Source organism: Mobula hypostoma, chromosome 20 (genome assembly GCF_963921235.1).
Source record: "Mobula hypostoma chromosome 20, sMobHyp1.1, whole genome shotgun sequence".
NCBI classification, from domain to species: Eukaryota; Metazoa; Chordata; class Chondrichthyes; order Myliobatiformes; family Myliobatidae; genus Mobula; species Mobula hypostoma.
In genome coordinates, this window is record NC_086116.1 from 23,354,584 (window position 1) to 23,368,266 (window position 13,683).

The window sequence follows — 13,683 nt, forward strand, 5'->3', positions numbered from 1 at the left end:
CAAGACAATGGGCAAAATGTCAAAATTCTTGATTCTTGGCATGATCCTTGAAAGAAACTAACAGAAAAACAAAAGTACATCTTTCTCACCTAGTACTATTATCTTTAAGCAGCTAACAGTGCCAGTCTTGTGGGAAGAGCAGAGGAGTTGAAAGAATAATTCCACTTGTTTTTTGGAAAACTAAAGAAACTCCCCAGTGCCTCAAAGCACTTTAGCTAAAAGATATAGCACCACATACAAAATGCTGGAGGAACTCAGCAGGTCAAAAAGCATCAACGTCAACATTTCGGGCAGACACATGCTTTGCACTTCCAGCATCTGCAGAATTTCTTGCGTTTAGATATTGCACCATCCTTTCATCTTTATTTGGTAAATTGGTTTATTATTGCCATATGTAGTGAGGTACAGTGAAAAGCTCATCTTGCATTCTATCCCTACAAAATATTCCATTACAATAGCATGTTGAGATAGTACAAGGTAAGACAAAAGTGTAGAAAAGTGCTACAAAGTACAGAGAAAGTGCAGTGCAGGTAGTTAAGAGTACACCTTATTGCACTAGGGAATCATTCAATAGACTTAAACAGGGGGAGAGAAGCTGTCCTTCAGGCTAATGGTATGAGCTTTCAGGCCTTTGTATCCTCAGCCCAATGGCAATCGGGAGAAGAGAGAATACCTGGGGTGGGTGGGAATTGATACATTTGCTTACATTGATATGGGAATGAAGTACATGAGTTGGGACATCATGTTACAACGGTACAAGTTATTGGTTAGACTGTGCTTGAAGTACCATGTGCAACTCTGGTCACTTAGCAGGAAAGGGTAGAGAAAAAATATTCACAAAGACGTCACCAGGACTACAAGCTCATTTTCACAAAGATGTCACCAGGACTACAAGCTCATTTTCAATGCTTAAAGTTTACATAGGTACATAGATAGTAGGAGTATGGAGGGCTATGGTCCCAGTATAGGTCAATGGACGTAGGCAGTTTAAATGGTTTCAGCATGGACTAGATGGGCTGAAGGACCTGTTTCTGTGCTGTACTTTTCTATGACTCTAAGATGTCCTCGATGCTGTGGAGGCTAGTGCCCATGCTGGAGCTGCCTGAGTTGTTAAAGAATCAAAAAACACAAAACAAAATAAAGGGAGGGAAAGAAAAACTGGATCAACATGGAGAGACAAGGGCCAAAAATAAAAATAACCCTTGAGGAATTTGTTTGACACCAAATGAAAAATCAATGCAGAAATAAAAACAGAAAATACTGGTAAAGCAGGTCCAGACAACATAGTTGACATAACTAAAATGTAGATCCAACTAAGAACGTACTTATGGAATAAACCTCAACTTCTCACTGAAGAGCAGGATATTAATGCCTTTTCTTCAGTTACAATGCATCTTGCAGTGAGATCCCAACTTCGGCTGGCCCTGATCCACTCTTTGGATGAAATTTCTTACAATTTATGTTTTAATGATGGAAGCAGCAAAAATCTTATTTGTTCTATTCAATATTAGGGCTCTCTGTAAATGCAATTTACTTACATAGATAGAATTTATAAATTTAAGTTGGGCTAGACAGAAATTATGAAAGGCTCACTGTAAGAACAAACCCCATTTCCTCCATTTCACACCCCCACCCCCCACAAATCTACATACAATCACTCCTTCAGTAACAGGAGAAAAGAATGAAGGGCACTAGATAGATGGGAACCTTGTATATTCTCCTTTTGTAATCTCATCTGCAATGAATAAAGATTTGTCATAGCTGTACTTCTGGATTTGAGTGATGACTGATCTTCAGATCCATTTATCTCACTGTTTTCTACTTATAGTCAATTGCTAGCAATCCCCTAACCCTATTAATACATTAACCACACCCAGCACATTTCATCTGATGCAGAAACCTTTTAGGTGACATCTTAACAAATGCTTTTCAGAAATCTAAACACATTTTCTTCACTGGTTTCTCTTTATCCATCCCGTTTTTTTTTACTTCTCAAAAGTACTTTAGTTAGTCTTTAAAATGATATGCTGACTGTACCTTATTCCAGTCAATGCAAACATTCTTATTAGAAACAAATAAACTATAATAATGAACATGCAAAAGTTTGGGCACCCCGGTCAAAATTTCTGTTACTGTGAATAGCTAAGTTAAAGATGACACATTTCTTTAATATTTTAAGCAAGATTACTTTTTTTATTTCCATCTTCTGCAGTTCCAAAATAACAAAAAAGGAAAAGGGCCCGAAGCAAAGGTTTGGGCACCCTGCATGGTCAGTACTTAATAACAACTCCTTTGGCAAGTATCACAGCTTGTAAACGCTTTCTGTAGCCAGCTAAGAGTCTTTCAAATCTTGTTTTGAGGGATTTTCACCCATTCTTCCTTGCAAAAGGCTTCTAGTTCTGTGAGATTCTTGGGCCGTCTTGCATGCACTGTTCTTTTGAGGTCTATCCTCAGATTTTCAATGATGTTTAGGTCGGGGAACTGTGAGGGCCATGGCAAAACCTTCAGCTTGCGCCTCTAGAGGCAGTCCATTGTAGATTTTGAGGTGTGTTTAGGATCATTATCCTGTGTAGAAGCCATCCTCTTTTCATCTTCAGCTTTTTTACAGCCAGTGTGATGTTTGCTTCCAGAATTTCCTGGTATTTAATTGAATTAATTCTTCTCTCTACCAGTGAAACGTTCCCCGTGCCACTGGTTGTAAGACAAGCCAAGCCCAAAGCATGATCGATCCACCCCCATTCTTAACAGTTGGAGAGGTGTTCTTTTCATGAAATTCTGCACTCTTTTTTTCTCCAAACATATCTTTGCTCATTGCGGCCAAAAAGTTCTATTTTAACTTCATCAGTCCACAGGACTTGTTTCCAAAGTGCATCGGGGGCTTGTTTAGATGTTCCTTTGCAAACTTCTGATGCTGAATTTTGAGGTGAGGATGCAGGAAAGGTTTTCTTCTGATGATTCTTCCATGAAGATCATATTTGTGCAGGTGTCGCTGCACAGTAGAACAGTGCACCACCACTCCAGAGTCTGTTAAATCTTCCTGAAGGTCTTTTGCAGTCAAACGGGGGTTTTGATTTGCCTTTCTAGCAATCCTACAAGCAGCTCTCTCGGAAAGTTTTCTTGGTCTTCCAGACCTCAACTTGACCTCCACCATTTCTGTTAACTGCCATGTCTTAATTACATTACGAACTGAGGAAATGGCTACCTGAAAACGCTTTGCTATCTTCTTATAGCCTTCTCCTGCTTTGTGGGCATCATTTAGTTTAATTTTCAGAGTGCTAAGCAGCTGCTTAGAGGAGCCCATGGCTGCTGATTGTTGGGACAAGGTTTGAGGAGTCAGGGTATTTCTCAAGTTTTGAAACCTGGACCAAACACCTCCATACCCTACCATCCATCCAAATATACCTATCTAAATATCAATTAAATCTTGAAATTGCATCTGAATCTTCCACTTCTGCTGGCAGCTTGTTCCACACACTCACCACCCTCTGAGTGAAGATGTTCCCCTTTAAACTTTCATATTTAACCCATGACCTCTAGTTACAGTCTCACCCAGCCTCAGTAGAAAAAGCCTGCTTGCATTTACCACTCATAATACCACTATAACACTCAATTTTGTACAGCTCAATCAAATCTTCTCCGATTCTTCTACACTCTAGGGAATAAGTCCTAACCTATTCAATCTTTCCCTATAACTCAGGTCCTCAAGTCTTAGCAACAGCCTTGTAAATTTTCTCTGCCGTCTTTCAATCTTATTGACATCTTCCTGTAGGTAGTTGGCCAAAACTGCACATAGTTCTCCAAATAAGGCCTCATCAACAGCTTATATAACTTCAATATAACACCTGTACTTAATTGATTTATGGTTCAATGTGCCAAAATGTTTCTTTACAACCCTAGTTCCCTCTGATACCACTTTAAAAGAATTATAAATCTTTATTTCCAGATCCCTCTGTTCTACCACACTCCTCAGTGCCCTTCAGCTCACCATGCAAGACCTACACTGGTTTGTCTTCCCAAGGTGCAACACCTCACACTTGTCTGAATTAAATTCCATCTGCCATTCTTCAGCTCATTTTTCCAGCTGGCCCAGATTCCACTGCAAGCTTTTATTGATAGTCTTCCTCACTGACCACATCTCCAATCTTGGTGTTATCTGCAAATTTGCTGATCCAGTTAGTTGACCCAGATCGTTGATATAGATGACAAACCACAACAGACCAAGCACTGATCCCTGCAGCACACTAGTCACAGGCCTCCAGTTGATAAAGTTTAAGGGAATGGGGGATTCTCAGATCCCTGCAAACAATGAATTAAGTACTGACTATGTCTGTGACTGCAGTGTGTTTGAATAATGTCTCACAGCTGCCTTCCTTGGAGCAAGATGATTAAAGTTCGCCCAGACCCACATAGATGTCTCTGGGCTTTTCACACCTTTTGATTTTGACAAAAAGCAGTACCTGATGGAAATTAGACAGAACATTCCTTTCTTAATTAAAGCACAAATTTGACAGATGTTCTTATCTTTGTCATTAAGCTGTGGCTCCAGCAAACCAGGTAGGACATTCTTTTCTTTAATTAAGGTGGCTAGAGTGTCTAACAAATTGATTGTTCTTTTGTATCGGTGGCCTTATAACTTCTGACAATTCTGACATCGGCCAGTGAACTTGTAGAACCGCCGGGGAGATGAGAAAAGGTCTCTCCCTGGTGTCGGGTCGAAGTTCACTCGCCGGCTGAGCTCGAAGAAATAATCGGGTGAAAAGATAAGTAACGATCTTTTTGTGCTGTCGTTATTTGATCCAGCAAAGTTACGTTTACACAGTCAGACAGGCAACCATCTACTACCACTCTCTGGTTTCTCCCGTAAAGCCACTGCTGAATCCAATTTACTATCTCATCTTGATTGGCAAGCAAATTGACTTTCTTGACCATCCTCTCATACAGCACCCTGTCAAATGCCTTTCTAAAGTCCATAAACACATCCACTGCCTTGTCTTCAACTTCCCTGGTAACCTCCTTGAAAAACTCCAAGACTGATTAGATATGACTTACCACGTACTATGTTGACTAACCCTAATCAGCCTCTGTCTATCCAAATACTTATATATCCCTTAGAACACTTTCCAATAACTTACCCAATACTGATGTTAGGCTCACTTGGTTATAATTTACTGGCAATTAGTGTAAAGTTAAAATCACCTACTGTCACAACTTTATTTTTCTTGCAGCAGTCCGCAATCTCTCTACAAATTTGCTCTTCTAAATTCCGTGGACTGCTGGGTGGTCTATAACATAACCCCACTAATTTTGTCATCCTTTTCTATTCCTCAGTTCCATCCTTACAGCCTCAGTGGATGAGCTCTCCAGTCTGCCCTGTCTAAGTACTGCAGTAACATCTTCCTTGATTAGTAATGCCATCACTCCCCCTTTAATTCCTCATGCTCTATCACGTCTAAAGCAATGGAACCCTGGAACATTGAACTGCCAGTTCTGCCCCTCCTGCACCAAGTCTTACTAATGGCTATAATGTCAAGATCCATGCCCAATGCTCATCGGCCTTTCCTACAATACTCCTTGCACTGAAATATACACAACTCAGAGCAGTAGTCTCACCATGCTCAATCTTTCGATTCCTGACTTTGTATGTAGGCTTAACAACATCTTTCCCACAACTGCTCCACTATTTGTTCTGGCCCTCTGGTTCCCATCCCCTTGTAACTGTAGCTTAAATCCACAACCCCGCCTTCCCATGCAGAACTAGCAAAACTGCCTGTAAGGATATTTGTCTCCCTCCAGTTTAGGTGCAAACCATCCATTCTGTACAGGTCCCACCTTCTTTGGAAGAGAACCCAATGATCCAAAACTCCAAAGCTTTCTCTCCTGCACCATCTCCTTAGTCACGTGAAAAACTGTATGCTTTTCCTATTTCTGACCTCACTAGCATGTAGCACAGATCACAGTCCTAAGATCATAAATTTAGAGGTAGTTATTCCCTGAACTCACTTTACAGGACTGTGTCACCCTTCCTATCCATGTCATTGGTGCTGATGTGTTCTTGACCTCTGGCTGTTCCTTCTCCCACTTTAGACTGCTATGTACTCAATCCAAGACGTCCTTGACCCTGGCACTCAAAGTAACATACCACCTGGGATTTTGTTCTTGACCACAAAAGTTCCTGTATGTTTCCCTAACCAATGAAACTTCAATCATTACAGCTCGCCTCTTCTCCCTCTTTCCCTTCTGAGCCACAGAGCCAGATTCAGTCCCAGAGACCTGACTGTTATGACTTTACTGTGCAAGGTCATTGTCCACCCCACCCAGCCCCCCACCACCACCATGTCCAACATACCTGTTGTTGAGGAGAATAGCCACAGGGGTATTCTGCACTGGCTGTCTAGCCCCCTATAACCTTTTCCCCTCCTGACGGTCACCCAGTTACACGTGTCCTGAATAATGGACGTAACTACCTCTCTGTATGTCTTATCTATCAACCCCTCAGCTTCCTGAAAGATCCAGAGCTCATCCAGTTCCATTTCCAATTCCTCTACACAGTCTGGAAGAAGCTGCAGCAGGATGCCCTTCAAACACGTGTAGTCATCAGGGATACTGGTGGTCTCTCTGTCTTCCCACATTCTGCAAGAGGAGCATTCCACTATCCTCCTTGGCATCGCCACTGCTCTAACTGTACAATAAAAAATAGAAAAAAATTTAAAAGAAAAAAGTATACCTAAAGCCTTCTCTCTGAAGCCTCTGTGAGCCAAAGCCTCAACTCCCACTCCTATCACTGGCCCACTCACACAATGGTCTCTCTGCTTAAACCAAACTTCTTTTTATTGGCCCTTGCCAAGTGTGTAACTACACATAATCCAACATCTCCTCCGAAATTGTGATGCACAGACTGCACAAGTCTAATTCTGCCGACTGGCCCCGCTGGTTTCTTTTAAACTCTCTCTCCCATGATGCAATCCAATGTCTCCACAAGAACTGTGATGCACAGAATGTTCCTTATTGCAACTGTTCATTACAACTCAGCCAGATGCTTTTATCCCAACACTATTCTTCATCTTTTAGATGGTTATAGATATAAATTCTGTGGGCACGTGGCCAAGTGGTTAAGGCATTGGACTAGTGACCTGAGGGTCGTGAATTCGAGCCCCAGCCAAGGCAACGTGTTGTGTCCTTGAGCAAGGCACTTAATCACACATTGCTCTGCAACAACACTGGTGCCAAGCTGTATGGATCCTAATGCCCTTCCCTTGGACAGCATTGGTGTCGTGGAGAGGGGAGACTTGCAGCATGGGCAACTGCTGGTCTTCCAAACAACCTTGCCCAAGCCTGCACCCTGGAGAGTGAAGACTTTCCAGGCGCAGATCCATGGTCTCACAAGACTAACAGATGCCTTTAATTTAAGATATAAATTCTAAATGGAACGTTACTTTGTTCACAATTTCCTTTTTTTTAAAAAAAAACAGAAATTGGGAGTACCCTCCTCATTTACCATTTTACTTTTCAATTTCATTTTCCAATTCAGAATATATTTGGGATCTTCATACTTACAAACTGGCTTTAAAGTTTAAGACTGCAATTTCTGGGGGATCTGAGGGATCTTGGGGTCCGAGTCCATAGGACACTCAAAGCTGTTACACACCCGTTGACTCTGTGGTTAAGAAAGCATACAGTGCATTGGCCTTCATCAATCGTGCGATTGAGTTTAGGAGCCGAGAGGTAATTTTACAGCTATATAGGACCCTAGTCAGACCCGACTTGGAGTACTGTGCTCAGTTCTGGTCGCCTCACTACAAGGAGGATATGGAAACCATAGAAAGGGTGCAGAGGACATTTACAAGGACGTTACCTGGATTGGGGGGCATGACTTATGAGAATAGGTTGAGTGAACTCTGCCTTTTTTCCTTGGAGCGACGGAGGATGAAAGGTGACCTGATAGAGGTGTATAAGGTAATGAGAGGCATTGATCGTGTAGATAGTCAGAGGCTTTTTCCCAGGGCTAAAATGGCTAACACGAGAGGGTCCTGACGAAGGGTCTCAGCCTGAAACGTCGACTGTACCTCTTCCTAGAGATGCTGCCTGGCCTGCTGCGTTCACCAGCAATTTTGATGTGTGTAGCACGAGAGAGCACAGTTTTAAGGTGCTTGGAAGTAGGTACAGAGGAGATGTCAGGGGTAAGTTGTTGTTGTTTTTACACAGAGAGTGGTGAGTGCATGGAATGGGCTGCCAGCGACGGTGGTGGAGGCAGATATGATAGGGTCTTTTAAGAGACTCCTGGACAGGTACATAGAGCTCAGAAAAATAGAGGGCTATGGGTAACCCTAGGTAATTTCTAAGGTAAGGACATGTTCTACACAGCTTTGTGGGCCAAAGGGCCTGTATTGTGCTGTAGGTTTTCTATGTTTCTGAATCAAATACATCATTGTCAAATAACACGAGATCATATTTTATAATCCTTTTTTCAAAAGATTACTAATTACACAATATCACTGTTCGTTCCGTGGTTTAGGCCATTGACAAAAGTTGTCTGAAAGTCATTGCAGGAATGTATGCTGCAGATGACCATTGTCAGCTTTATTTTTCCTAGTATCTGATGTCCTCACTTTTCACAACTCTAGGAGAGCTAAATATCACATATAACATGGATCTAAAAGCTTCTGTCTGGTAGACTTTAGACTTTAATTACAACATACATTTCAGTTTTGTTGCATAAAATTTCCATGACTGAGGAAGTTTTGTAGACATTATTCATAAACAATTACTTTAGTAACATACTAGCTTAACATTGATAATAGACTACCCATGGTTAAACTGCAACCTGGTTAACAAAAGACCTCTGGCGATCTTATTAAGTTTACTGTTGGTCAGCAGCCTGGAATTTGCACTCGTGCTAATGTCAAAACCATCAACATCCATCATTATTATCGAGAAGCTGGATTTCCAACCTCACTTTTGTTTAAAATAAAATGAGGATGTACCAAGCCCAGTTTACCTTTCCAAATCGCCCCTGAGAATGATCATCAATTAACCCACCTTTGTAGTCTTTCTGGGATGGCATACCAAACAACATTCAGAGCCGGTAGTTGCAGGATAGATCCAATGACAATGAAGAAACAGACAGACTTCCAAGTCACAATGAGGAGCATTTGGCAAGGGCATCAGCAATCATGGATTTCAATGTAAAAAAAATGACAAATTCCCCGCTATTTACCACTCCTAGTTTGCATTGTTTTGCAACCTTCATCAGATGGGAAATTCACTGATTGATTTACATTGAATAATTATATATTTCAAGTTATAAAGATTTTGAATAAAATATTTCAGAAAGATTACATTTCAGCTACACACACAAAAATGCTTAAGGAACTCAGCAGGTCAGGTAGCATCTATAGAGGGAAATAACAGTCATTGTTTTAGGCCAAGACCCTCTATTACAGGGGTCCCCAACCTTTTTTGCACTGCGGACCGGTTTAATATTGACAATATCCTTGCAGACCGGCATACTGGGGGGGGGGGGGGTTGCGGCAGGGTTGCCAACGGACAAGAGTAGCAGTCAAATACGTTGTGTTTACCTCGAGAAAGACTACAATGACCATGAAGCCTTGCGCGGACACCAGTACGCATGCGTGTACGTGCTGATTTTTTTCTACAAATCGTTTTTGGCGATTCTGTTTGGGGGGGGGGGAGGGATGTTAATCACGACCGGAATATGGGTGATAAGTGGCTAATACACTCAATTTTGTTTCTAAAAGGGTTTATCTAACGAATTTAATATTAAACACACAAAGCATATTTTCCTCGCATGAATATAGTGATAAGTTAATTATCAGGGGAGGACAGGGGAGCTTGAAGTAAGTGTTGAACGAACTTCCAGTAGAAGTGGTAGAGGCAGGTTCGATATTATCATCTAGAGAAAAAATGGATAGGTGTATGGACAGGAAAGGAATGGAGGGTTATGGGCTGAGCGCAGGTCGGTGGGACGAGGTGAGAGTAGCGTTCGGCACGGACTAGAAGGGCCAAGGTGGCCCGTTTCCATGCTGTAATTGTTATATGGTTATATGGCTACAGAAGTCAATAGCATCACAACATTTTAAGTAACATTTGGATATTAAACACATAGCACATATTTTCCCCGTATGAACATATAAAATCATTGCAACACACCAATATCGCTGAATCAGTGGGAGCCCTGGGCTTGTTTCCCTGCAACAAGACGGTCCCATCGAGGGGTGATGGGAGACAGCGATAGTCGAATGGGGTTCCTTATGTTTTGTCTATTCTGCAATTTAGTTTTCATTGCATTCATTGCAGATATGTTGAAAATGGAAGCAACGCTTTCAGTGCTTTCGTGGCTATACCAGGATATTTAGCCTTGACTTTGATCTGGAATGCCGGCAGAGATGTTATGTTAAACATACTTTCCAGCCCAGTGTCATTTGCAAGCTCGAGGAGTTGATCTCCTTCCCGCGCTGACATGGATGACGCGCACGTAATGACCTTGCATGCATTCAAGCTCAACAGTGCGTGACAGGGAATGAGGAAAGGTGCAGCTGACTCATATCGCCAAATAGTATCGTTTCCTCGTGGTCCGGTAGCACATGCCTTGCGGCCCGGTGGTTGGGGACCGCAGCTCTATTAGATAAACTTTGGGACTTTTCTTTCAATTTGCTGACAAATTCATTGAGACTGCAAATTTAATAAGCCTATTTTCATTAGAATCACAGGACAGTTTTCAACAGGCACCCAAGAAAATTGATGAAGACAATGCAATAAATGTACTTTAGTGAAGCTTTTTAAAAGGCCCCACACAGAAGTCTGGCCCAGAAAATTAAGAGACTAGAGATCCAGAACACATTCAGAAACTTAGTAGAAAATGGGCTTGATGGTAGAAGGTAGAGAGTAGAAATGAATGGGCAATTTTCTGACTGGAAGTCTGTAACAAATTATGTGATGCAGGAATCAGTGCTGGGACATTTGTTATTTGTAATAGATAAAATAATTTGGATGGGAATGTATATGATCCGAGTAATAAGTCTGCAGGTGTTGGTGAGAATAATAGTAAGCAAAGAAGGTTGTCTGAGGATACTGCAGGACTTAAATCAGATAAAAGGTTGGGCAGAGCAGTGGCAGATAAAATTTAATCCAGACATGCGAAGAGATGCACATTGAGGAATCAAATTCTGGAAGGACATATAGAATAAACGACAGGTACGCTAAGAACGTTGATGTGCAGAGGGACATTGGGGTGCATTCATGGCTCACAAATTGGTGTTAAAAAAGGTGTTACTAGTGGGAAAGATAGTGAAGAAGGCATCCAGTATGCTTGCTTTTATAGGCCAAGGCACTTCTAGCTCAGCAAAACATTAGCCCAGGCCACACTGGAAGTAGTATGTCACTGCACAATAAGATAAAAAACACAGTAATATTTCATAAACATGATGTTAACTTGCTGTTTTCCAGCACCTTTCTATATACATGTTCTTAATAGCGAAAAGGCTGGAGCTGGTAATGTATTGGGCAGTTTTGAACTTTCCTGTCTGCTGCAGTGTAGTTTCCTTACCAAGCAGTGATTCGGCTTCTTAGGATACTCTGTACTGCACATCTGAAGAATGGCTTGAGTATAGATGTGCATAGTCCAGCTCTCTTCAGCCTCTTCAGGAAGTAGAAGAATTGGTGAGCTTTCCTGTTTGTTTAGAATGTGTTCTGGGACCATGAGAGGTTGTACAAGATGTGTACTTCTAGGAGTTTGAAACTACTCACAGATTTCTAAAAGGCCTGTATCTAAATACTGATTTAAATTAAAACTACAGTTCCTCCTCCAATTGAGAATATAGCAAAAATGTTAGTCATAATCACACAGCACAAAAATAGGGAAGCCAGTTCTATACTAGCTATATTTAATTTACCTCTCATTCTCATCAACTCTGCCAGATGCTACCATTCACCTACTCTATAGGGCTAACTGCCTTACCACAGCCCAGGTGTGTAGTTTAGAGGAAACCAAAGCACCAGGAGGAAGCTTAATTACAGGAAGAACATGAAAACACAACACAGAGAGCATGTGGGGGGGTTGGGGGGGAACAGTCCAGTCACTGGAGCCATTAAGCAACAGTTTATTACTCCTATCACTGTTGCCCCATATGGATTTTCAAGATCCTCAATAAAATATTTACATTTTTCTTCACCTATGTTCCCTATGGCAACCCCATCTGTAGCAAAACAACTCATGGCCTGACTGACTTCCAAATTATGTCATGTGGAAACAAAAATTTTATATTAAAAACACGTTGGTGCAGTAAAAGAAAAACCACTAAAATATACCTAATGATTCAAGACGATGGTACAGCTCATTATCTGGAATGAGACCACACTGAGAAGAGTACCAAGAGAAATTCCTATAATTTATATGGTTGAATGCTTTTATGCATTCTGCAGCAGTATTTTACACTTATACTGTATAGGCAGATTTTATTTCATTTTAAAGGATATTCCACATCAATTGCAGCATTTCTTTTTCTCTTAACTACACTATTTAAATTATCTTTCCAGATAACACAAATTCCAAAGCAGCCATTCAGATGTGAGATAACTTGCTTCCAATGTGGTTTAGTGGTTCTGAGGTGGCTGATGAAACTAAGTTCTTTCATAGATGAGCCAGTGTTGCTTATTAGGATAAGTGGGAGAACTGATTGAGATGATGGAATCACAAAGAGGAGAAAATCTGCAGTTGCTGGACGCTTGACGTTTCAGGCCAAAACCCTTCAGCAGGTCTGACATTTTGGGCCGAGATGTCGACTGTACTCTTTTATATAGATGCTGCCTGGCCTGCTGAGTGCCTCCAGCATTTTGTGTGTGTTGAGAAGGTGAAGGGATTGCTTCTGTCTTTATACATGGCTTTCCCACTGAGGTCACAAGAAGTCAATGGAGATGTTAATTTTTCTTCAAGAAGGCCTTATTTTTGAACCACCTTCATTCTGATAGCCAGAATCAGCATACATCACAAAATTTGTTGTTTTGCAGTAACACTACAGTGCAATACATAAAAAAACACACAAGTTACATTACAAAATACAGTGAATTTCAGTTAATTGGGACACCCACTTATTTGGGACAACGCTTAAAGAACAAAAACAAATCGAGAAAATAGCCAAGATTCCCTTTGTTTATTTGGGACACTATGCCACTTAACTGGGTCAGGAGACTGCTCCTTAACAGACTCAACACAGTGGCAGTTGCAAGCACTTGTGTGGCTGTTAGACGCTACACTGTGCCTAGATGGGACAGTTTTTAAAGAGCTTCAGTTGCATGTGTTTGAGTTTTTAAAAAAGTGATTTTTGGCACTGATCATTCATGAAAAATAAGCAATTAGACAATTCAGAACTGTTTTGTTCACTGCAGTTTCAAGCATTCAGACTCGGAGATGCCAGAAACTGCCTGAAATAAAAATGAAACAATTTCACTACTTCAACAAGCTGGGAATTATGAAGATATTGACAATCATCTTTAATGTTACTATGAAAATGAAGACTTGGAAGATGTAATCTTCAAAAGCATTGTGTAAAGGCAGTCCATTATCTGCACTAGGTGCCTTCGCTGATTTTGTTCATTTACAGTCAAACAAAAGAACACAACAGGGTACACTGGATGAATTCCTCCATCAATAACTATTAGAAACTAATA

The 13,683-nt window shown here is 41.1% G+C and overlaps 1 protein-coding gene across 5 annotated transcripts in view; it reads right to left on the reverse strand.

Moving 5' to 3' along the window:
* Positions 1 to 13,683, reverse strand: part of bltp3b (bridge-like lipid transfer protein family member 3B) — a 143,756-nt gene that overhangs the window by 101,419 nt on the left and 28,654 nt on the right. The gene's annotated exons all lie outside the window — the stretch shown is intronic.